This window comes from Lolium rigidum, chromosome 4 (genome assembly GCF_022539505.1).
Source record: "Lolium rigidum isolate FL_2022 chromosome 4, APGP_CSIRO_Lrig_0.1, whole genome shotgun sequence".
Taxonomy (NCBI): Eukaryota; Viridiplantae; Streptophyta; class Magnoliopsida; order Poales; family Poaceae; genus Lolium; species Lolium rigidum.
In genome coordinates this window covers 108,377,985-108,402,866 of record NC_061511.1, presented here as the reverse complement: position 1 = coordinate 108,402,866, position 24,882 = coordinate 108,377,985, and positions in this window count along the sequence as shown.

Sequence of the window (24,882 nt, the reverse complement as noted above, 5' to 3'; positions counted from 1 at the left end):
ACCCATGTTTTTACCTACAGTACTTTGTTTTTATTTTGTGTCTTGGAAGTTGTTTACTACTGTAGCAACCTCTCCTTATCTTAGTTTTGAGTTTTGTTGTGCCAAGTTAAGCCGTTGATAGAAAAGTAAGTACTAGATTTGGATTACTGCGCAGTTCCAGATTTCTTTGCTGTCACGAATCTGAGCCCACTGCCCTGCAGGAAGCTCAGAAAATTATGCCAATTTACGTGCATGATCCTCAGATATGTACGCAACTTTCATTCAATTTGAGCATTTTCATTTGAGCAAGTCTGGTGCCATTTTAAAATTCGTCAATACGAACTGTTCTGTTTTGACAGATTCTGCCTTTTATTTCGCATTGCCTCTTTCGCTATGTTGGATGAATTTCTTTGATCCACTAATGTCCAGTAGCATTATGCAATGTCCAGAAGTGTTAAGAATGATTGTGTCACCTCTGAATATGTCAATTTATATTGTGCACTAACCCTCTAATGAGTTGTTTCGAGTTTGGTGTGGAGGAAGTTTTCAAGGATCAAGAGAGGAGTATGATGCAACATGATCAAGGAGAGTGAAAGCTCTAAGCTTGGGGATGCACCCGGTGGTTCACCCCTGCATATATCAAGAAGACTCAAGCTGTTTAAGCTTGGGGATGCCCAAGGCATCCCCTTCTTCATCAACAAATTATCAGTGTTCCTCCCCGAAACTACATTTTTATTCGGCCACATCTTATGTGCTTTTTCTTGGAGCGTCGGTTTGTTTTTGTTTTTGTTTTGTTTGAATAAAATGGATCCTAGCATTCACTTTATGGGAGAGATACACACTCCGCTGTAGCATATGGACAAATATGTCCTTGGTTTCTACTCATAGTATTCATGGCGAAGTTTCTCCTTCGTTAAATTGTTATATGGTTGGAATTGGAAAATGATACATGTAGTAATTGCTATAAATGTCTTGGGTAATGTGATACTTGGCAATTGTTGTGCTCATGTTTAAGCTCTTGCATCATATGCTTTGCACCCATTAATGAAGAAATACATAGAGCATGCTAAAATTTGGTTTGCATATTTGGTTTCTCTAAGGTCTAGATAATTTCTAGTATTGAGTTTGAACAACAAGGAAGACGGTGTAGAGTCTTATAATGCTTTCAATATGTCTTTTATGTGAGTTTTGCTGCACTAGTTCATCCTTGTGTTTGTTTCAAATAAGCCTTGCTAGCCTAAACCTTGTATCGAGAGGGAATACTTCTCATGCATCCAAAATACTTGAGCCAACCACTATGCCATTTGTGTCCACCATACCTACCTACTACATGGTATTTTCCAGCCATTCCAAAGTAAATTGCTTGAGTGCTACCTTTAAAATTCCATCATTCACCTTTGCAATATATAGCTCATGGGACAAATAGCTTAAAAACTATTGTGGTATTGAATATGTAATTATGCACTTTATCTCTTATTAAGTTGCTTGTTGTGCGATAACCATGTTTACCGGGGAACGCCATCAACTCATTGTTGAATTTCATGTGAGTTGCTATGCATGTTCGTCTTGTCCGAAGTAAGGGCGATCTACACCGAGTTGAATGGTTTGAGCATGCATATTGTGAGAGAAGAACATTGGGCCGCTAACTAAAGCCATGTTCCATGGTGGAAGTTTCAGTTTTGGACAAACATCCTCAAATCTCTAATGAGAAAAGAATTAATTGTTGTTGAATGCTTAAAGCATTAAAAGAGGAGTCCATTATCTCGTTGTCTATGTTGTCCCGGTATGGATGTCTAAGTTGAGAATAATCAAAAGCGAGAAATCCAAATGCGAGCTTTCTCCTTAGACCTTTGTACAAAGCGGCATAGAGGTACCCCTTTGTGATACTTGGTTAAAGCATATGTATTGCGGTGATAATCCGTGTAGTCCAAGCTAATTAGGACAAGGTGCGAGCACTATTAGTACACTATGCATGAGGCTTGCAACTTATAAGATATAATTTACATGATGCATATGCTTTATTACTACCGTTGACAAAATTGTTTCATGTTTTCAAAATCAAAGCTCTAGCACAAATATAGCAATCGATGCTTTTCCTCTATGAGGACCATTCTCTTTACTTTCAATGTTGAGTCAGCTTCACCTATTTCTCTCCACCTCAAGAAGCAAACACTTGTGTGAACTCGTGCATTGATTCCTACATACTTGCTTATTGCACTTATTATATTACTCTATGTTGACAATATCCATGAGATATACATGTTACAAGTTGAAAGCAACCGCTGAAACTTAATCTTCTTTTGTGTTGCTTCAATACCTTTACTTTGAATTATTGCTTTATGAGTTAACTCTTATGCAAGACTTATTGATGCTTGTCTTGAAGTGCTATTCATGAAAAGTCTTTGCTTTATGATTCACTTGTTTACTCATGTCATACACATTGTTTTGATCGCTGCATTCTCTACATATGCTTTACAAATAGTATGATCAAGTTTATGATGGCATGTCACTCCGTAAATTATCTTTGTTATCGTTTTACCTCGCTCGGGACGAGCGTAACTAAGCTTGGGGATGCCGATACGTCTCCAACGTATCGATAATTTCTTGTGTTCCATGCCACATTATTGATGTTATCTACATGTTTTATGCACACTTTATGTCATATTCGTGCATTTTCTCGGAACTAACCTATTAACAAGATGCCGAAGTGCCAGCTTGTCGTTTTCTGCTGTTTTTGGTTTCAGTAAATCCTAGTAAAGAAATATTCTCGGAATTGGACGAAATAAAAGCCCAGAGGCCTATTTTCTCACGAAGCTTCCGTAAGTCCGAAGACGAGACGAAGAGGGGCCACGGGGGCGCCAAACCCTAGGCGGCGCGGCCCCCCTTGGCCGCGCCGGCCCGTGGTGTGGGCCCCCGTGCCGCCTCTTGACTTGCCCTTCCGCCTACAAATAGCCTCCGTGACGAAACCCCCAGCACCGAGAGCCACGATACGGAAAACATTACCGAGACGCCGTCGCCGCCGATCCCATCTCGGGGATCCTCGGAGATCGCTCTCCGCACCCCGCCGGAGAGGGGAATCATCTCCCGGAGGACTCTACACCGCCATGGTCGCCTCCGGAGTGATGAGTGAGTAGTCTACCCCTGGACTATGGGTCCATAGCAAGTAGCTAGATGGTTGTCTTCTCCCCATTGTGCTATCATTGTCGGATCTTGTGAGCTGCCTATCATGATCAAGATCATCTATATGTAATTCTATATGTTGCGTTTGTTGGGATCCGATGAATAGAGAATACTTGTTATGTTGATTATCAAAGTTATGCTTATGTGTTGTTTATGATCTTGCATGCTCTCCGTTATTAGTAGATGCTCTGGCCAAGTAGATGCTTTTAACTCCAAGAGGGAGTACTTATGCTCGATAGTGGGTTCATGCCCGCATTGACACCGGGACAGTGACGTAAAGTTCTAAGGTTGTGTTGTGCTGTTGCCACTAGGGATAAAACATTGATGCTATGTCTAAGGATGTAGTTGTTGATTACATTACGCACCATACTTAATGCAATTGTCTCGTTGTTTTGCAACTTAATACCGGAGGGGGTTCGGATGATAACCTCGAAGGTGGACTTTTTAGGCATAGATGCAGTTGGATGGCGGTCTATGTACTTTGTCGTAATGCCCAATTAAATCTCACTATACTCATCATGATATGTATGTGCATTGTCATGCTCTCTTTATTTGTCAATTGCCCAACCGTAATTTGTTCACCCAACATGCTGTTCGTCTTATGGGAGAGACACCTCTAGTGAACTCGTGGACCCCGGTCCAATTCTCTTTACCGAAATACAATCTACTCGCAATACTTGTTTTTACCGTTTTCTCCGCAAACAATCATCTTCCACACAATACGGTTAATCCTTTGTTACAGCAAGCCGGTGAGATTGACAACCTCACTGTTTCGTTGGGGCAAAGTAGCTTGGTTGTGTTGTGCAGGTTCCACGTTGGCGCCGGAATCTCTGGTGTTGCGCCGCACTACATCCCGCCGCCATCAACCTTCAACGTGCTTCTTGGCTCCTCCTGGTTCGATAAACCTTGGTTTCTTTCTGAGGGAAAACTTGCTGCTGTGCGCATCATACCTTCCTCTTGGGGTTGCCCAACGAACGTGTGAAATACACGCCATCATGGGGCCAGCAGCTGCGCTTGCTGGAGTTCATATTCGGGCGGGCCTCCTCACCATCTCCGACGAGCGTGTGGTCAGTGGCCTCGTCTACCGCCTCGGCTCGCTGGACTTCATCAACGACAACGCTGACTGCTTCACCAACGGCGGCAAGTTCCCCAAGAACGGCCGCATCATCGAGTTCGGCAGCCACTGCGTCTACCTTGGCACCGTCCCTGCGCGCCAGTGCCTCTCGTCGGTGCTGGTGGCGCCGGACCCGCCAAGATCTGCTCGTGGGCTGCGCAACGGCTGCGCTGCCGGCAGCGTGGAGGTGCTGGTGGTTGGCGCGGCTGACGCCGGCAAGGAGGTAGCGGCGGAAGGCGTGGGACAGACGAAGTCCGCGCGCACGGCCAAGCCACCGACCGAGCGTGACCAAGGAGTTGCGGGAGTGTCGGCACCACCACCGGAGACTCCTCTCCAAGCGGCCATGAGTGTACTGGCAACGCCCATCGCGCAGAACATTGATCCGGCAGCGGCCCAAGCGGAGCTGGAGGCGCAGCGGTAGAAGCTGCTCTCCGGAGGTGCAGACATCATCAGGGCGCAGCGCGAGCTGAACCTAACCCTACGTGAGTATAACGCTGCCCATGGCATTGCTTCTGTTAGCGCTCAACCTGCTAGAGTGCCGGAGAATCGGCTTAGAGCTCGCAATCTAGATCATGATCTGCGTCGGGAAGTTCTTGCCAGAAAAATTGCATCAGCATCCTTAAGCATCGTAGAAAAACCTAAGTACAGCAGTCCGGATAAAACAATCAAAGCTGCTAAGGCTGCGGTAGAGATGTGTGATTCGCTTACCGGTGATGCTCTAGCTAAAAAACACGATCGAGTTAGAGAATTGCTAGAAATGATACAGGAACAAAATGCTGAGCTTGCTAAGGCAAACTAGGCAGGTGCGACATCGAAATCAGTGCGTTCGGCAAGAAATGCCAGAAGCAAGTCCCATGGGCAGGCATCGTCCCCCCATCCGGATAGAAGAAGAGAAAAAGAGGCAAATGCGCAGCAAATGACTGTGTATGATCCGGTGCTTGCCGGAAAACAACAGGCCGGGCAACACGATGCCGGCAGAAAAAGCCAAGGGGCAGCACGTGGCTATGCCGGGAAAGGCTATGCTGGGAACAATTATGCCGGTAGAGGTGAAACCGGGCAAAAGTATGTTGAAGATGAAATGCCACCGCCAAGGTACCGGCAGGCAAGAGCCGCGGTACCGGAATATTACGATGAAGCCGATTCAGGCATGGAAAGGGTCGGAGCTTACCGGAACCCACTGGGTGAACGTGTTGGAGAAAGACTTCGGCCAGACCAGGATGCGAGGCACAGGCTGGACAGAGTGCATCTCTCTGAGATAATCGAGGCTGAGGGTCCTCCGGGTCCAAAGTGCTTTGGCCCACAGATCATGAGAGAAGAACCACCGGTTCGCAACTTTCAGTTGCCTCGTGATACAAAAACATATGACGGCACCACTAAGCCGGAAGATTGGCTTGCGGATTATGTGACCGCAGTATACGTCGATGGTGGCGGAGGTACCGCCACGGGCGGAGGAAACCGGCGTTGGGCCGTGAGAATCATACCATCCTTTATGGTAGGACCGGCACGAATTTGGTTTAACACTTTGCCAAAGGGAAGCATAAATGGCTGGTTGGACTTTGAGGAAGCTTTCATGAGCAACTTCAGTAGCACATACCGGAGGCCAAACAGACCGCAGCAGCTCGCCCTGTGCTAGCAGCGCTCCAATGAAACAGACCGGGATTACCTGACCCGGTGGAACTCCACGAGAAATTCCTGTGAAGGAGTGATTGAGGCACAGGCCATTGCTTGGTTTTGCAATGGGTGCAGAAGAGGTTCACCACTGTGGCAAAAGCTGCAGAGAAACATGCCAACGACTCTGGCAGAGATGATACGTGTAGCAGATAGCTACGCATTGGGAGACCCAATGCAACCGGCGGTTCAGGCTGAGCCGGCGCAAACGGGCCAGCCACGCCAAGATCAGTACCGGGATAACCGGCACAACAAAAGAAGGGAAGATTTCCCGGATCGAAGGTATGGTCCGCAGCAAGTGGCCACGGTGCATGATCATTCCGGCGCCAGCGGAAGCCAGAGGCAAAAAACAGGATCGCAGCCATGGGCGGGTCCAAAAAAGCAATGGGTTGAAAAGAAACCGTGGCAAAATGAAGATAGATACACCATGGAATCCGCAATGGATCAACCGTGCCGGTGGCACACACCAAATCCGGCGAGACCGGCAAACCATTTGACAAAAGATTGCTCCTGGACCAAGAGGTTGATGGAGAGAGGCACGATGAAAGATGCCGGAAATCAAGGTTCCGGAAGGTTACCACCACCACCACCGCTTACCGGTGCAAATGCGCAACCGGTGCAGCCTCAGCCAAACCGGCAGCAGCAGCAAGAAGTTCACCAGGTGGAAAATGGCAATGACCAACCACCACCGCCGGCACCTTTGGGCCGGAATGTTTACCTAGATCCACAACTGTGCTGTGTCGTGTTCGTCACTGAACCCACGGATAAGCAAAGTATGCATCGCCGTTCCATGGAAGTGAATGCGGTGATATCGGCGGTTCCAAAATACATGCTATGGTCAGATCATGAAATCACATGGTCGTTCAAAGATCACCCAAAGATAATGCCAAACCCGGGTGGTTATGCACTAGTTGTGGATCCAATCATGCATGGGCCAATGACAAGGGTCAAGTTCAGCAAAGTGCTGATAGACAACGGAAGCAGCATAAACATAATGTACCGGCATACAATGCGGATGCTGGGCATCACAGAGAACATGTTGCAGCCAACCCACACAACTTTCCACGGGATTGTTCCGGGCTTGTCTTGTTCGCCTATGGGAAAAGTCCGGGTGGATGTGTCCTTTGGAGGATGGGACAATTGCCGGGTCGAGAACCTTCTGTTCGAGGTGGTGGATTTGGACAGTCCTTACCATGCACTGCTGGGGAGACCAGCATTGGCGGCGTTCATGGCCTCCACCCATACCGCATATCTCAGGATGAAGATGCCGGCACCTCGTGGACCCTTAACCGTGGTGGGAAACTACAAAGTCTCACTGGAAACCTCTTCTGCCGGATCAAACTTGGCGGAGTCGCTGGTGATAGCGGAGGAAAAGAAAAGAATCCAAACTACCATGGCGCTGGCTCAGTCCTCACAGCTGAGCTTGGCGGCGATGAGCGGAAACTTGGGCACACCGGCATTCAAGCCGACAAAAGAAACAAAGGACATTGTGCTGGACCCGGCATACCCAGAGTGTACCATTCGTATCGGTGCCGGCCTGAATGAGGCATAGGAAAGCGCGCTCGTCAGCTTCCTCCGTGAGAATCGGAATATCTTTGCCTGGTCTACCGATGACTTGGTGGGTGTTCCGAGGGAGCTGGCTGAGCACTCTTTAAATGTCCGGAATGATGCGAAGCCGGTAAGGCAGCCTTTACGCCGGTTTGCTGAAGACAGGAGGACAATCATAGGAGAGGAAGTAACAAAGTTGCTGGTTGCTGGTTTCATCCTGGAGGTACTACATACCGAGTGGCTGGCCAATCCGGTGCTAGTCGAGAAGAAAAAAGAAGAAGACCCCAAAGCTCCTAAGGTGTGGCGCATGTGCATCGACTACACCAACCTGAACAAGGCTTGCCCAAAGGATCCGTTTCCTTTACCCCGGATTGATCAGGTGATCGATTCTACCGCTGTTTGTGAGTTGTTGTCTTTTCTGGATGCTTATTCCGGTTTCCACCAAATCCCCCTGAAAAAGGAAGATCAAATAAAGAATGCGTTCATTACCCCGCACGGGGCTTATTGCTATGTCACCATGCCTTTCGGTTTGCGCAACGCTGGTGCAACGTACCAGCGCTGTATGCAAAAGTGCTTGTTTGATCAAATCGGTAAAAACGTGCAAGTCTATGTGGACGATGTCGTTATAAAAACTAAGGTAAAAGAGCCTTGATCGATGATCTGAGGCAAACGTTTGACAACCTGAGAAGGTTCCAGATGAAACTTAATCCGGCGAAATGCACCTTCGGTGTCCCTGCCGGCAAACTGCTTGGCTTTCTAGTATCAAGCCGCGGTATAGAGGTCAACCCAGTAAAGATCAGGGCCATCGAAAGAATGACTATACCAAAAGATCTTAAAGATGTGCAAAAGTTTACCGGAAGCTTGGCATCACTGAGCCGATTTATTAGCCAGTTGGGGAAAAAGCTCTACCACTCTATGCTCTGATGAAAAAATCCGATACCTTCGTCTGGACCCCTCAGGCAGACGCAACGTTTAAAGAGCTAAAAACAATGTTAGCCACCGCGCCGGTGTTGGCTTCGCCTCTGGAAAGGGAACCCATGCTGTTGTATATAGCAGCAACAAACCGGGTCGTGAGTGTTGTGGTTGTGGTGGAAAGAGAAGAGGAAGGAAAAACCGTGCAGAGGCCGGTATACTACCTGAGCAAAGTGCTCTCACTCTCAAAACAAAACTACCCTCACTTCCAGAAGATGACCTACGGCGTGTTCATGGCCGCCACCAAGCTCAAACACTACTTCGAGGAGCACCCAATGAAAGTGGTGAGTGAGGCACCAATCTCAGACATCATGTGCAACAAAGATGCTAGTGGCAGGATTGCAAAATGGGCAATTCAGCTATCACCTTACGTGCCAATATACGAGAGAAGAGATGCCATAAAATCACAAGCCTTGGCTGATTTCCTGGTCAATTGGGCGGAATGCAATACAAGCCGCCGGAACAAAAAATAGAGTACTGGAAGATGCACTTTGATGGACCCAAACTCAAGGAGGGTCTGGGTGCCGGTGTGGTTCTCACTTCACCTAAAGGATGGCCGATCTTTCGATGAGAGTGTGATAACGTCGATTTGTTGGTGGAGTTCGTGCTTGACGATCCGACTACACGTGCAAAGCTCGTGCGCCAATGCAATCGCTAGGACAATCTCCGGGAGTTACTGATCTTGCGGATGCACGATCAGCCTGACCAACGAGGGTCTTAATTCCTACCTGAAATCGAGAACAAGTAAGAACTAATAATGCAATCAGAATTATTGCGGATATAGATGAAAGCTTTATTGAAAAGGTGGGATTCCGAATAGTCGGTCTTGTTCTTGGCGTTGGCCTCAAAAGAAGTACACGAGAGTTGCAGCAATGGCTAACTTTTAATCTAATCAAATCCGAGTCTAAACGTGACGGCTATGGGGGTATTTAAAGGAGGAAAAGGTGGGGTTTCGGCCAGCCATGCATATGATGACCGAACCAAACCCTAGAAGGCCTTTCCCCCTTCAATACGGACTCTAAAAAGTGGCTGACTTAAATCCTACGAAAATTACATGGGCCTGGCCCAAAACTAATGGTGTCGCAGCACCATGGACTCATGTGGACGAAATTATGAAGTGGAGAACTCTATATTTTGTCCATGTCTTCATCTCCAATTATGGTGGCTTCAAAGTTCTGAAATCTCCACTCGCAGCGTCTTCTTCAATCCTCATATGTTTGCTGCCATCTCCTCCATGTGTGATCATGCTCCAATGCTTGTCCCTCTCATCCATGCTAGGTCCATCATTCCTAAGAGTAACAAACACATCTGATTTAGGCAGCATCATATTCTCATGTATGTGAGGAATAGTTCCAAGAAACGAAAGTACCTGATAGTTAAGTTGTTTGGCACGAGCTCGAGTGATTGGTCCTTGAATTTGTGTGGCTGTAGGTACAACGGTTGTATCAATAGATGGGATGTCCTCATCAAACAGTGTTCCGGAGATTGGGACGCAAAAGATGCCAATATGGCCTCATACCGGTTTCATGTGCAAAAGATTGCCGGATTCTTTGAGGGTTGTGACTTTCACCATGTACTGCGGGCTGAAAACGAAGCCGCGGATGCTTTGTCTAAGCTGGGCTCGTCCAGGCAAGAAATTCCTCCCGGAATAGCTTTGGCTCACCTAAGGGCACCATCAATCAAACCAAGTCCGGAATCCGACTCAATTTTCGTACCGGAATCACATGTTGTGCCTATGGAGATTGACGAAGGAAGCACGGGGACTGTTCCGACAAACCCGGGGACTTCGGAATCAAAACCGGAAGAAGCAATGCTAGTGGACAGCATGGAGATAGATGTACCGGTGTTTACGGTTCGAGAAGCACCAACTTGGGTTGAACCTATTAAGGAATTCCTGATCAACGACATCTTGCCGGTTGACGAAACTGAATCAAGGAGGATCCAGAGGAGGTCCAAAGCCTATACCATCATGAACCGTGAGGTGTACAAAAGAAGTGTTACCGGTGTCCTTCAAAGATGTGTGGAATCGGAAGAGGGAAAAGAGATGTTGGTGGAAATTCACCAAGGAGAATGCGGGCATCACGCCTCTTCCAGGGCGCTGGTGGCAAAAGTGTTCCGGCATGGGTTCTATTGGCCCACTGCACTGGAAGATGCCGAGGATCTGGTACGGAAATGCAATGGGTGCCAGAGGTACGCCAAACAAAACCATACCCCGGCATCCGGTCTGAAAACCATACCGTTAACTTGGCCATCCGCTGTTTGGTGCCTTGACATGGTTGGCCCATTCAAAACTGCAAGGGGAAGCATGACCCACATCCTAGTGATGGTGGATAAATTCACCAAGTGGCTTGAGGTAAAGCCTATCGCAAAATGTGATGGGCACACGGCGGTGAAATTGTTGAAAGATGTTATCTTGCGGTATGGATACCCGCATAGCATTATCACTGACAATGGGACAAACTTTGCCCAAGGAGAGTTTAAGCGATTCTGTGAGGATAACAACATCCGGTTGGATTTGTGTCAGTGGCACACCCGCAAGGCAATGGCCAATTGGAAAGAACAAATGCGCTGGTGCTTTCCGGTATGAAACCAAGGCTCATTGAACCACTCGAAAAGACACCGGGATGCTGGCTTGATGAGCTACCATCAGTGCTGTGGAGCATAAGAACGACTCCGAACCGGTCTACCGGATACACTCCATTCTTTATGGTCTATGGGGCAGAGGCTGTGATACCAACCGACATCATTCATCATTCACCAAGGGTTCAGCTCTATACCGAAGAAGAGGTAAAAGAGGCCCGAGAAAACGATGTGGACTTGCTCGAGGAAGCAAGGGAGCTGGCTTTGGCAAGAACAACCATATACCAGCAAAACCTCAGACGCTATCATAGCCGGAAGGTTAATCCGAGAGTGTTCCGGGAAGGGGACCTGGTGCTACGCCTAGTGCAGCGCACAGAGGGGCGCCACAAACTCTCACCTCCGTGGGAAGGGCCATTCATTGTGAGCAAGGCTCTGCACAATGATGCCTACTACTTGATCGATGCACAGGAATCGAAGAAAGGAAAGACGGACAGGTCCGGGGATGAAACCAAGCGTCCATGGAACATAGCTTTGCTGCGTCCTTTCTATTCCTGAAGATGTGCTGTAAGGAGTTCCTTTTTTGTACCTTATTTGCTATGAATAAAAGATACCGGCACCTCGAGTAGGACTCGGGGACTGCCTCTACCAGAATTGCATGCAATGTGTTTATTTTTTCAGTATACCGGTTTAGTTGTTGGACGATTTCTTTTCCGGTTCAGTAACGTGCTAAACCTACCGGAGTCTTCGACTTGCTGCTGTCCGAAACCCGGCTTCATGGCAAGCAAGATAAACCGGAAGGACCCAAACACGTGAAAAATCCGAAGGGAAATTGGGAACAAGTAATCCGAGGAAAGTTTAACTAACCCCGGTTGTACCGGTTTTTTGTGGAAAATTTCGAATTTTTTCTAAGTTCAAGAAAGTGCTTGCTTGGCAAAAGAACTTTGTGACTCATACGCCAAAAAACCCAGAGAGGTAGGGAGAGCCAAAGCAAAAGAACCAAGTGTGCATCAGATTGGATGCGGAAACTATTCCGGAATCTTCACTGTGCAAGATCAAAGCGAAACAACAAAGGCAAATTGCTAAAGATAGCATGTCGACATAACTTAATAAGTTACCGGTATATCATATGAGATACCGGCATAATAAAGTGTACCGTAACCAAAAGGACTTAACGGATATTGTTTTACATCAAACACCCCGACATACCGGGGGAGAATTTAACGGACATTGTTTCAAGTCAACAGATGCAGCAAGCGAACAAAGCAAGGTATTTCAGGTAGTGGGAGCTTCCGGGGCTTGGTCGGGGATGACGTCGTCTTCCGGAGCTTGCTCCTCAGCATCCTCTTCCTCGTCCTCGCCGGCATCCTCCTCCTCCTCATCACCAGACATTTCATCCACTAAGTCAGCAGGAGGAGGGATGAAGGTGCTAGTAGGAACGAACTGCGCAATCCGGTACGCACGGCCCTTGCGCTTCGCAGTCTTGGCGGGATCGGTGTCGGTAGGCGCACCGCCGCGCAAGCTGTGAAGAGTGTCGAGGTCCAGCTCCTCGTACCAGGAGCAGGCAACGCGGAGCGCTGCGTCAGCTCCAGCACGGGCAGATGAGCGTCGCCAATCGCTGAACCTCTTGCCGGCGTCTTTCAGACGGTTGGAGAGGAGCGTCAGATTTGCCGGTTGCGCTTCCCCGGGCCACAAAACCTTGAAGATTTGCATGGCCACATCCGGCAGATCGACCAGATGTCGGTCCACACACCTCATGTGGGAGATCCGGGCGGCCAACGCGACAAGGTGGTCGTAGGCGTCCCAGGGCGCATCCGGGTTGCTCAGAGATTGCTCGGCCCGGCGCTCTGCTACCTTCTTGAACGCGTGCGGCTGAGACTCCGGGAAGAGGTCTGCAAGGTAAGAAAAGGAAAGAAAAAAGGAACCGGCATAAGGATATACTGCCGGAAGATATAAGCTTATAAGCAAAAAAGAAAAGAAAAAGGCTTACTGAGGGCCAGCGTATCAGCTTGAATGACCAACCGGTCATACTCAGCCTGGTCCGTGGTGAGGGTGGCGTTCCGAGCTTGCGCCTTGATACGTCTCCAACGTATCGATAATTTCTTATGTTCCATGCTACATTATTGATGATATCTACATGTTTTATACACATTATATGTCGTATTTATGCATTTTCCGACACTAACCTATTAACGAGATGCCGAAGAGCCAGTTGCTGTTTTCTACTGTTTTTGGTTTCAGAAATCCTACAAAGGAAATATTATCGGAATTGGACGAAATCAACGCCCAGGGTCCTATTTTTGCACGAAGCTTCCAGAAGACCGAGGGGGAAAGGAAGTGGGGCCACGAGGCGCCGACACAATAGGGCGGCGCGGCTCGGCCCCCGGCCGCGCGGCCCTAGCGTGTGGGGCCCTCGTGTGGCCCCCGCGTTGCCCTTCCGCCTACTTAAAGCCTTCGTCGCGAAACCCCCGATACCGAGAGCCACGATACGGAAAACCTTACCGAGACGCCGCCGCCGCCAATCCCATCTCGGGGGATTCAGGAGATCACCTCCGGCACCTCGCCGGAGAGGGGATTCATCTCCCGGAGGACTCTACACCGCCATGGTCGCCTCCGGAGTGATGAGTGAGTAGTTCACCCCTGGACTATGGGTCCATAGCAGTAGCTAGATGGTTGTCTTCTCCTCATGTGCTTCATTGTTGGATCTTGTGAGCTGCCTAACATGATCAAGATCATCTATCTGTAATACTATATGTTGTGTTTGTCGGGATCCGATGGATAGAGAATACAATGTTATGTTAATTATCAATCTATTAACTATGTGTTGTTTATGATCTTGCATGCTCTCCGTTATTAGTAGAGGCTCTGGCCAAGTTTTTGCTCTTAACTCCAAGAGGGAGTATTTATGCTCGATAGTGGGTTCATGCCTCCATTAAATCTGGGACAGTGACGGAAAGTTCTAAGGTTGTGGATGTGTTGTTGCCACTAGGGATAAAACATTGATGCTATGTCTAAGGATGTAGTTATTGATTACATTACGCACCATACTTAATGCAATTGTCTGTTGTTTGCAACTTAATACTGGAAGGGGTTCCGATGATAACCTGAAGGTGGACTTTTTAGGCATAGATGCATGCTGGATAGCGTTCTATGTACTTTGTCGTAATGCCCAATTAAATCTCACTATATTTATCATATCATGTATGTGCATTGTTATGCCCTCTTTATTTGTCAATTGCCCGACTGTAATTTGTTCACCCAACATGCTTTTATCTTATGGGAGAGACACCTCTAGTGAACTGTGGACCCCGGTCCTATTCTTTACATCGCATACAATCTATCGCAATACTTGTTTTATCGTTTTCCGCAAACAATCATCTTCCACACAATACGGTTAATCCTTTGTTACAGCAAGCCGGTGAGATTGACAACCTCACTCGTTTCGTTGGGGCAAAGTACTTTGGTTGTGTTGTGCAGGTTCCACGTTGGCGCCGGAATCCCTGGTGTTGCGCCGCACTACATCCCGCCGCCATCAACCTTCAACGTGCTTCTTGGCTCCTCCTGGTTCGATAAACCTTGGTTTCTTTCTGAGGGAAAACTTGCTGCTGTGCGCATCATACCTTCCTCTTGGGGTTCCCAACGAACGTGTGAGTTACACGCCATCACGCCTCCTTCCGCAATCATGTTTCCTCATCCAGCTCCTTCCACAGCTGCGCGCTAGCGTCGGTGAAGTCCTTCAGCGACTCATCCAGCTTGGCTTCAGCGGCAGCCTGGGCCTCCTTCAGCTCCCGCGCATGCCGGAGTTCAGCTTGAACATGCTCATCCTTCAGCTCAGCAGAGATTTTCTCCTGAGCGTCCAGGGCCTTGCGGTGCTCGAGGGCAAGCTGCTCCTTTTCAGCTGTAATCCGGAAGAACAAACGATTAACAAGAAGAAACCGGTAGATTCAAAAGAGGCAAGACAAACAAACAAGGAGATCATACCCTTGAGCGCGGAGAGCTGGGCGGAGAGGTCCTCGAAGGAGGCTTCCGGAAGGGCAGCTGTACAAAGAACTTATGAATATATATTGTGAAAAAGCAACCGGTACGAAAAGAGGCCGGAAGATGGAAACTCACCTTGGCACTTACTGTGGGCCTCAGAGAGATACCGGTGCTCCCACAGAAGCGCTTCAAAGAGCTGCTTCCGGCTGTCCAGCGTGCCCTATCCAAGAAAAAGTTTCCGGTAAGGCTATGCCGGCGTGTTATTTCAAGCAAGTTTCGCGCTAAGAACTGCGTGCTCAACCCGAAACTCGGCGACTGGCTATGCCGGTTTTTTGTTTCAACAAAGTTTCGCGCTAAGAACTGCGTGCTCAACCCGAAACTCGGGGACTGGCTATGCCGGTTTTTTGTTTATGGAAAGTTTCGCGCTAAGAACTGCGTACTTAACCCGAAACTCGGGGACTATGAGGATATATCTATAAGTTGAGAGATTGAAAACCGGCATTGTTGAAAGAGGAAAAAGTTTTGGATGTAGAACTTACCACCACGTTGCCGCTGACGTCGTGCCAAACAAGGTCAAACTCCTTGACGGTGCGTTTAAGCCGGCTCAGGTGTTGGGCCGAGCTCCGCGGGCCGGAAGGGTCAGCAACCGGTAGCTTCTCCTTGCTCAAGCCGCGGGTGGCCGGGGACAAGTTCGCCAGGTTCCACTTCTCAGCGTACGCCTACAGCGGGCCCAGGCTGACTTCACCGCGGCTAAGCTCAGTAATCCGGCCCAGCTGAGGTGAGGCCTTCTCACTGGCTGTAACGGCAGCGCGGCCGGCGTGCAGCGTCAGTGCCTGCGAGCCGGAAGGGGGCGCGGTTGCCGCTGTGACCACCGCAGCAAGTTGCTGGGCGGTAAGAGTGGCGCCCTCCGGGCGAGTTTGCTCGGCGGCATCGGGTTTGCCGGCAGGAGCTGCCGGAGAAGGTGCTGGCGCATTCTTGGATGGCGCAGGAGCTTCCGGTGCTTCCTTTGCCGGTGGAGAGCTTGCCGGCGCGGAAGTTTCCGGCACGGTCTTGGCGGGGGAGGCAGCGGCCTTCTTCTTCTTCTTGGGAGAAGGGGGAACCGGAGGTTCCGCCCGCTCCGCTTCTTCTTTTCCGGCGCCGATGTTGCTGGCGCCGGTGATATAGGCATCCCCAATGGGCCTGCCGAAGAAGGTACCCGGGGTTTAATGAAGGCCCATAACCCGAAGAGCAAGAAGATTCGGAAGCCCAAGATACTATTAAGGAAAGCTAGAGTTGTAATAGGAAGTATTACTTGTAATCTTGCGGGACGGGTTAGAAACCCTCCCGGACTCTGTAAACTTGTGTGTTACGAAACCCTCGGCTCCACCTCCTATATAAGGGGGAGTCGAGGGACAAAGAGGAGATCGAATCTACTGTCAACACAACCCTAGTTTTATTATTCGTCGAGTACTTTTCGGCTGAAACCTTCGAGATCTACTTGCCCTCTACATCCAACGAAACCCTAGTCTACAATATGTAGGCATTGACAAGTTAATACCTTGTCAATTGGCGCCGTCTGTGGGATTTAGAGGCGACAAGGAGCTGATCTCGATGGCACGTTCAAGATCGTCGACTTCGTCAGTAGCAAGCAACGCGATGGATCGAGGTAAACAGATCGAAACTGGTCTAGTCGATTTTATACCTCACCCGCCCTCCCGTTTGGATGCATGTGCGTATCTGGAGGAGCCTAGGGAGATGACGTTGGGAAAATTCCGATTCTGCGTTGGGAAAGAAGGGTCATATCGTCTCGAAGTTCCGATGTCGTCGGGATCATCAGCGATCGACTCTGATTTCTCATCAGGCGAAGAAGAGATTTCGTCGCCACGCTTCATCAGCGCCATGGCAAGTGAAAAGCTCGCCAAGATCTTCAGCGACATGTATTTTGAGTCGTTTGCGGACTCTGATATAAGCAGCGACTCAGACAGCATCGACAGCTTCAACTTCATCGATAGATCTGTCGCTCTCGAAAAGGTCTTCACCAATCTATACGATGGTGTCACCAATCTTGACAAAAATCAAAATTCAAAATATCATCAGATCTACGCAATCGAAGAAACAAACCGAGCAGAGCCGGAGACATCAGAGGATTTAGACAATGCGGGAAACCCATATGTTGATCCCGCTGATCTTAGGCGAGGTTTAGGCACTAAATACGTCGGGCCCACACCACGTGTGAGGGTTCAACTCCCACAAGCAGCATGGGATAGAGCCGCAAGAGCCATGGATAGTACTGAACCAATGACTACAACTGCGACATCAGAAGAATTGCAAGCCTATCAATACAGACTCGCTCGTGTTAGCAGAGAGTTAGAAAAACAGAGAGCCAAATTAAATAGAAGAAAGGAGGCAGCTTCCGCGTCAAGCAGACGAAGAGCAGAACTGAGTCGACAATCAGGAAATTCGGGAGATAGTCACAGAGAAGCTCGAAGGAGAGCAAGATCTCGACTACAAAATATACCTGAAGCAGAGAGGGAGCATTTGGTTCAAAACCTCGACATGTCTTTTATGACAATCGACACAAGGGGAAATATTATCCCTAAAACACCGGAAGCTAGGTATATGGCAACGCAAGCTTACATCCTCGCGTCCAGACCACCTCCTGGGGATCCGAGGGAAACGTTGTATAATATGGCAATGGCAGGAGTTGGAGTCATGGGAACAGCGTTCGCAGGTACACCTCCCGAAGGAACTGCAAGGCAAAATAGTCCGCGGCCCACCGCAGCAGTGCAAGATCCACCGAGAGCAAGTGGAGCAAGGGATTCAGCAGCCCAGACAAGGGTGGATAGAGCGCGACAAGAAAGAAGGGAACATCGGCAGTCACCAGAAGTTGCCGAGGAAGATATGTGTGGACTCCCGTGCTTTACGAGACGAGTTCGAAAAACTAGAGTCCCGTCAGGGTTTAAACTACCCGAGAATTTCAAGAAATTCGACGGCCTACAGGATCCCGAAGATTGGCTCGTTGATTATCTCGAGATGGTGAAATTAATAGGCGGAACCAGGGCAACAGCCATGCAGAGCATCCAAGTACATTTGAGTGGAGCCGCGCGATCTTGGATAAAGAAACTTCCCCCGGGTTCCATCGATAGTTGGGATAGTTTTGAAGATATCTTCGTGAGGAATTTCCGGTCCACCTGCAAAAAACCCGCATCATTAGAGGAGTTGAGGGCGTGTAGACAGAAACATGATGAGTCAATGAGGAAATATATACAGAGGTGGAACATTATCAAAAACTCGGCAGAAGACATATCTGACGAGAGAGCAATAGACGCGTTCATAGCAGGAATTCGACGAGGAGATTTCGTTGAAGACCTAGGGAGAACCAACCCAAAAACAATATCAGCACTGATGGAAATAGCAAACAGATGGGCAGATGGAGAAGATGCTATACACAACAAGCGACATAGGTCGCCAGAGGAGGACCGCAGTCGAAATTTTCAAAATAGAAGGCGATTCTCTCGACAGTTCTATAGTAATGATGCTCCTGGTCACATATCAGCTGGTTTCCGAGGAAACACTGGAGGAAACAGTCGAGACGATTATCAAAGGAGTAACGAGCAACAAGGCGACAATAGGGGTGATTCCCGTAATTACAGACAAAATAGTGGGCCAGGGTTTCAAATACCATATGTGTCTCCCGAGGATATGATGAACTGGCCATGTCAGATGCATTTTTATCTTGACAATAATGGGAAAAGGCAGTCAGGACATCTGCAGAAGGATTGTCGCAATTTTCAAGCAATGTTGCGGGCTGCAGGGATGGCCAATGCTCAAGCAATGAATAGAAACCCTCAGGGACCAAGGAGCGAGATCCACCTCCCACCTCCTCCCGCAATTACGGACGAAAATTGGCACCAGCTCAGAATAGCAGCAGCACCACACCCACCTCCATATGTTGACCCAAATTCTAATGGTGCGGTCTCGATGATTCAGAAAGCTAGGCCATCTAATAGGGCGCAGAAAGTAATTTCGCGGCAAGTGTTCATGGCAGAAAAGATGCCTCCACCAACGGTTGAGTATTTGAATTGGTCGGGACAGGACATCGGCTTCACAATTGCGGATCATCCGCAGCAAGTTCCTCGACCAGGGCAGTCAACACTTATCTTGCCAGCGGTGATTGCAGGATTCGACGTATCTCGAGTTTTCATAGATGGAGGCAGCAGTTTAAACCTTATGTACGCGGATACACTAAGGAAGATGAACATATCCTTGGCAAATCTAAAACCAACTGACACACGTTTCCATGGAATCACGCCAAAGAAGCCGAGTTATCCATTGGGAAAGATTAATCTCGACGTTCAGTTTGGGACCCGAGAAAACTACAGGATAGAAAAGCTGGAGTTTGAAGTTGTGGATTTTCCGTCGCAATATCTTGCCTTGTTGGGACGACCAGCATATGCCAGGTTTATGGCGGTACCACATTACACATACCTGTTGTGGAGGTTACCTGGACCTAAGGGACCAATAACGGTCAAGGGAAGTTTCGCGTTAGCTGATAAATGCGACAAGGATTTCCATCGACTGTCAGAAACTTTCGGGATGAAAGCAGAATATATGGCGTCAAGGCTTACAACTGACTATGATGTGTTACCAGATTCAGGAAGGCCACTCAGGGAGCCAACCTTTAATACTGCCAAGGATTCCAAGGAGGTGCAGATTCACCCGACAGACCCAAAGAAAACAACGTCCATTGCAACAAATATGGACCTCGCATAGGAAAGCGCGCTCGTCGAGTTCCTCCGTGAGCACTGGAAAATCTTCGCATGGTTCCAGCTGACATGCCAGGAGTACCCAGGGAACTTGCCGAGCACCACCTAAACTTGGATCCAATAGCGAGACCAATCAAGCAACCTTTGCGGCGTTTTTCGGAACCAAAACCGCAAAGCCATGCTGTCAGAAATTGATCGACTCAGAGAAGCTGGTTTTATTAAAGAGATATCTACAGAGGCCACTTGGGTAGCTAACCCAGTGATGGTGCCGAAGAAAAACACGAAAGTCCTTCGCATGTGTGTCGACTTTACGTGCCTCAATAAACACTGTCCAAAGGATCACTTTCCCCTCCCAAGGATCGATCAAATTATCGACTCCACGGCAGGATGCGAACGTCTTTCCTTTCTGGATGCATATTCTGGTTATAACCAGATCAGATTAAAAGAAGATGATGAAGCAAAGACAGCGTTCATCACACCATATGGCGTGTTTTGCTACAGAACAATGCCTTTCGGTCTGAAAAACGCGGGAGCAACATATCAGCGGATGATGCAAAAATGCTTAGCAACACAGATTGGTAAAAACGTACAAGTGTACATTGATGATGTCGTCATAACTTCAAAAAAGGGGACCACGTTGATCGAGGATTTGAAAGAAACTTTCGACAACCTCGACAAATTCTGCCTCAAGCTGGACCCGACAAAGTGTTCTTTTGGCGTCCCTGCGGGAGAACTCCTCGGTTTCCTAGTATCAGCAAGAGGGATAGAGGCCAATCCAGAGAAAATCCAAGCCATCGTAACAATGAGGAAGCCAACAAAGTTGAAAGAAATACAGCAATTAACTGGGCGAGTCGCAGCTTTAAGCAGATTCGTTGCTAGGCTGGGAGAAAAGGCGCTACCGTTCTACGCCTTAATTAAACAAGGAGAGAAGTTCCAGTGGAACGAAGAGGCAGGTAGAGCCTTCGAGGATCTTAAACGCACAATTTCGACACCACCAATCTTGGTGGCGCCAAAAGAGAAGGAACCCCTCCTGTTATACATTGCGGCTACACCCCAGGTGGTCAGCACGGCGCTAGTTGTCGAAAGAGAAGAAGAAGGAAAACTCCATGGAGTGTAGAGACCGGTATACTTCATCAGTGAAGTTTTATCGCCTTCAAAACAGCGGTACCCGCGAGCATCGTAAATTAGCATATGGAGTGTTTACAACCGCAAGAAAATTGCGGCACTATTTTTCGGTGCATCCGATAATAGTGGTCAACGAGGCGCCTCTATCCAATATACTAAACAATCCAGAAGCTACAGGCCGTGTCTCCCTTTGGGGAATAGAACTTTCTCCTCGGGATATCACGTATGAAAAAAGAAAAGCATAAAGTCGCTAATTTTGCCAGATTTCATCACAGAGTGGATGGAGCTGCAAAATACAGGACCCCCGAACTTATCGAGAACTTGGACCATGAACTTCGATGGATCCAAGAGGTTAGAGGGAGCTGGAGCAGGCGTGATACTCGTATCACCTGAAGGCGACAAATTAAAGTATGTTTTACGGATAACGTTCCCAAACGCGTCCAACAACGAGGCAGAATATGAAGCTCTTATACATGGGATGAAGATGGCGAAAGCTTGTGGCGCAACTCGACTAAAAATCTTTGGCGACTCACAATTGGTGGCTCAACAAGTCATGAACCAATGTGATGCAGTCAATGATAGTATGGTGGCATACAAGGAAATGTATAATGAGCTGGAGAAATTGTTTGATGGATGCGAGGTAAACCACATCAGCAGGCTAAGCAATGATGAAGCCGATGTTCTGGCAAACATCGGGTCGCAGTGCCTCGCGATTCCTCCAGGTGTGTTCTGGGAGGAGATAACAGAGAGATCCACAAAGCCGAAGAAATCAAAGAAGAAGGAGAAGGATGAGAAATCCTCGGGGGCTGCGAAAGAAACGCTGGAAGAAGAAGAGGAACATGATCTAGTATTGATGGTGCAAGTCCCATGGATGCAGACGTACATATCATACATCCTAAGGAAAACGATACCCGACGATCCAGTAGAAGCAAGGCGGGTTATTAGACATTCCAAAGCCTTTATTGTGGTCAAAGGAGAGTTGTACAAGCGAAGCATCTCGGGTGTGTTACAAAGGTGCGTCACACCCGAAGAAGGAAGGGTAATCTTGAAGGAAGTACACGAAGGAGTATGCGGTCATCACGCATGCAGTCGAGCTATCGCGGCCAAGGTTTTCAGAGCAGGATTTTACTGGTTGACAGCAATTGAGGATGCGAAAGAGATAGTGCGAACTTGTGCCGCGTGCCAGAGATTTGCCGCAAAACCTCACTCTCCGGCAGCAGAGTTGATGCCAATACCGTTATCTTGGCCCTTTGCTCAACGGGGTCTCGATATGGTGGGAAAACTACACAAGGCTTCACCAGGAGGATACGAATATATGCTCGTTGCTGTCGACAAATTCACCAAGTGGATAGAAGCAAAGCCACCAGATGCAGCATCAGCAATAAAGTTCGTGAAAAGCATTGTCTTTCGATTTGGAGTACCTCATAGCATCGTCACGGACAATGGCAGTAACTTCACATCCAAGGAATTCAAGGCATACTGTGCAGAGGTGGGCATCAAATTGCACTTTGCGTCAATTGCGCATCCGCAAACAAACGGCCAAGTCGAGAAAGCTAATGGTATAATTTGCAATGGTATCAAGAAGCGCTTGCTAGGACCACTGGAAAAAGCTCGACATACTTGGCCAGAGGAGCTGCCAAGTGTTTTATGGAGTATTCGAACAACGCCAAATATAGCGACACAGGAAACTCCGTTCTTTTTGGTCCATGGAGCTGAGGTAGTACTACCGATCGAAATAGAGCATGATTCTCCAAGAGTCACTGAGTATGATGAAGAAACTTCTAGGAAAGCATTGGAAGACGATGTCGACGCATTGGACGAAGCCAGAGACGAAGTACTGTCACGGGTCACTAAGTACCAGCAGGACATGAAAAATTACCACAGTCGACGTTTGCGACCAAGATCTTTTCAGGTCGGAGACTTAGTTCTGCGACTCAATCAAAATAGTACTGAAAAACTCGAGTCGCCATGGCTTGGCCCTTACATTGTCACAGAAGTAATCGAAGGAGGAGCGTACAGGATAAAGGACAAGAAGACGGGGGATCCCGAGAAAAACCCCTGGAACGTGGCGCAGCTAAGGCGTTTCTACGCCTAGAATCGAAATATAGTCCTCCTTGTAAAGCTACAATGTACTGAAACGCCCGCGAGTTTTCAGACGCACTCTTTTCCTTTTTCGGGGCACCGAGTGGGGCCGAAAAAGGTTTTTAATGAGGCGGACTCGCGGTGCTGCAATATAATAAAGATAGTGGAAACATACATCTTTTTCTTCGATACGCTCGGGGGCTCGCGCCCAGAAATTACAATATATATATAACAAATATATCGCCTTGATGCAAATCACCCCGCCAAATAAAAAAGACGATACAAAATAGTGGCCGACAAAAGAGCTCGGGGGCTAGTACCCGCAAAAATAGTACAATCAATATAGTTCATTGTTTTGCCTTGGTTCAAACCTCGCATACACAATAGAGGAAATTGTCGCCAACACGTTCGGAGGCTTGACGAGGAAAACCAAAAATATTTACTGACTTTACAAAATAGATTATGATTACAACATACAAGATACAGTTCTTGGAAACAACTCGACAAGTTCAAAACGAAACCTTCAATTGCTGCCTAGTATATCATCTATAGTCATCCGTTCATTATTTACAGTGCGAGTACTATGCTCGGCATAGCTGCCCTTCACGAAGAATTCAGCATCCATCCGAAGAAGTTCGTCCATCATTTCCTCGGCTACAGGAGTTACAATATCATTGATTTTGTCGATGTTCCTTCTTCGTTTCGACTGTTTGGCCAAGCACTTGGAGACAATCGTCGTCAGGTCTAATTTTCGGTAGCAGATCTGTATCATAATCATGGAAAATCTTGCTCCAGCAGACAATTGAGCTCGCACAAAGTTATGGATACGAGGAGCATCCCGAAATTTTTCCATCAGACCAAGAAGAGTGTCAGGTGTCTCGTTCCGAGGAAACATCGTCATGTAAACCAGAGACAGGGTCTTGGTGCAGAAATCAAGGAACTCACGGACCTGAGTCACACGATCTTGAAATCTGACGATTTGACGAGTACGTTCAGGCGTACCCCAAAAGTTGGAACCATGTTCTTCGGCAAGTCGAAGCAGCGCATTGGATCGAGCTTCAACACGCTGATCTTCGGTAGTGGTATCCAGAAAGGAACATGTTTTCAGCAGAGAAATTAGAAAGGAAGGGAAAACATGAAAAACACGGGTAACCATGGTCAAGTTAATAAAGTATACCCGCCATATCCAAGCTGGAATCTAGCATTAGCTCAAGCATGAAATTCTCTCGTCGAGAAGCGTCAGCAGCCGCAGAAACCGCAGATTCCTTTTCAGCTATCGCATCTTGAGCCTGTTGAAGTGCAAGTTTCTCTCTCTCGGAAGATTTTCGAGACTGTTCCATTATCATAAGCGATTGTTTCTTCACAGATTGGAGTTGTTGGCGAAGTTCTTCCAAGTCTTGTGCCGAACCTTTACTTGATGAATCTTCAATACGTTCGACAGCCACAGGTTTCTTCTTCAAACAGGACGCAGGAAAAATATCGGAAGGAGGAGTCGCAGTATAGTTGTCAAAAATCAACTGAAAAATAAAGATTTTCGACATCAATCATCAAGCAAAGATAGATTTCCATTAATTCTTAAAGTATATACATAGCTATTACAAAAGAAGGATTCCTAGTGAGCTACTGAAGCAGTTGTCGCCAAACCTATTAAGGCAACAGCGCCAAAAGAGAGTTAAAACTAGAAGAAAAGACAAGGTGGTCTACTTGACCTCCGGCTTCGACGAACTGGGAGCAGGAGTTGGGTTGTATCCGAGGTAGGCAAGGATCTTCTTCGAGTTGGGCTTGGCAGCCTTAATCAGCGCCTGCCACTTCTTCGTCTCCATTTCCTCCGTGTCGCCAACTTTTGCCCAGTCGATTTCTTGATGGCTGTCGGCAACCAAGGCAATTGTACCTTCAACGCCAAGTTTTAACCCC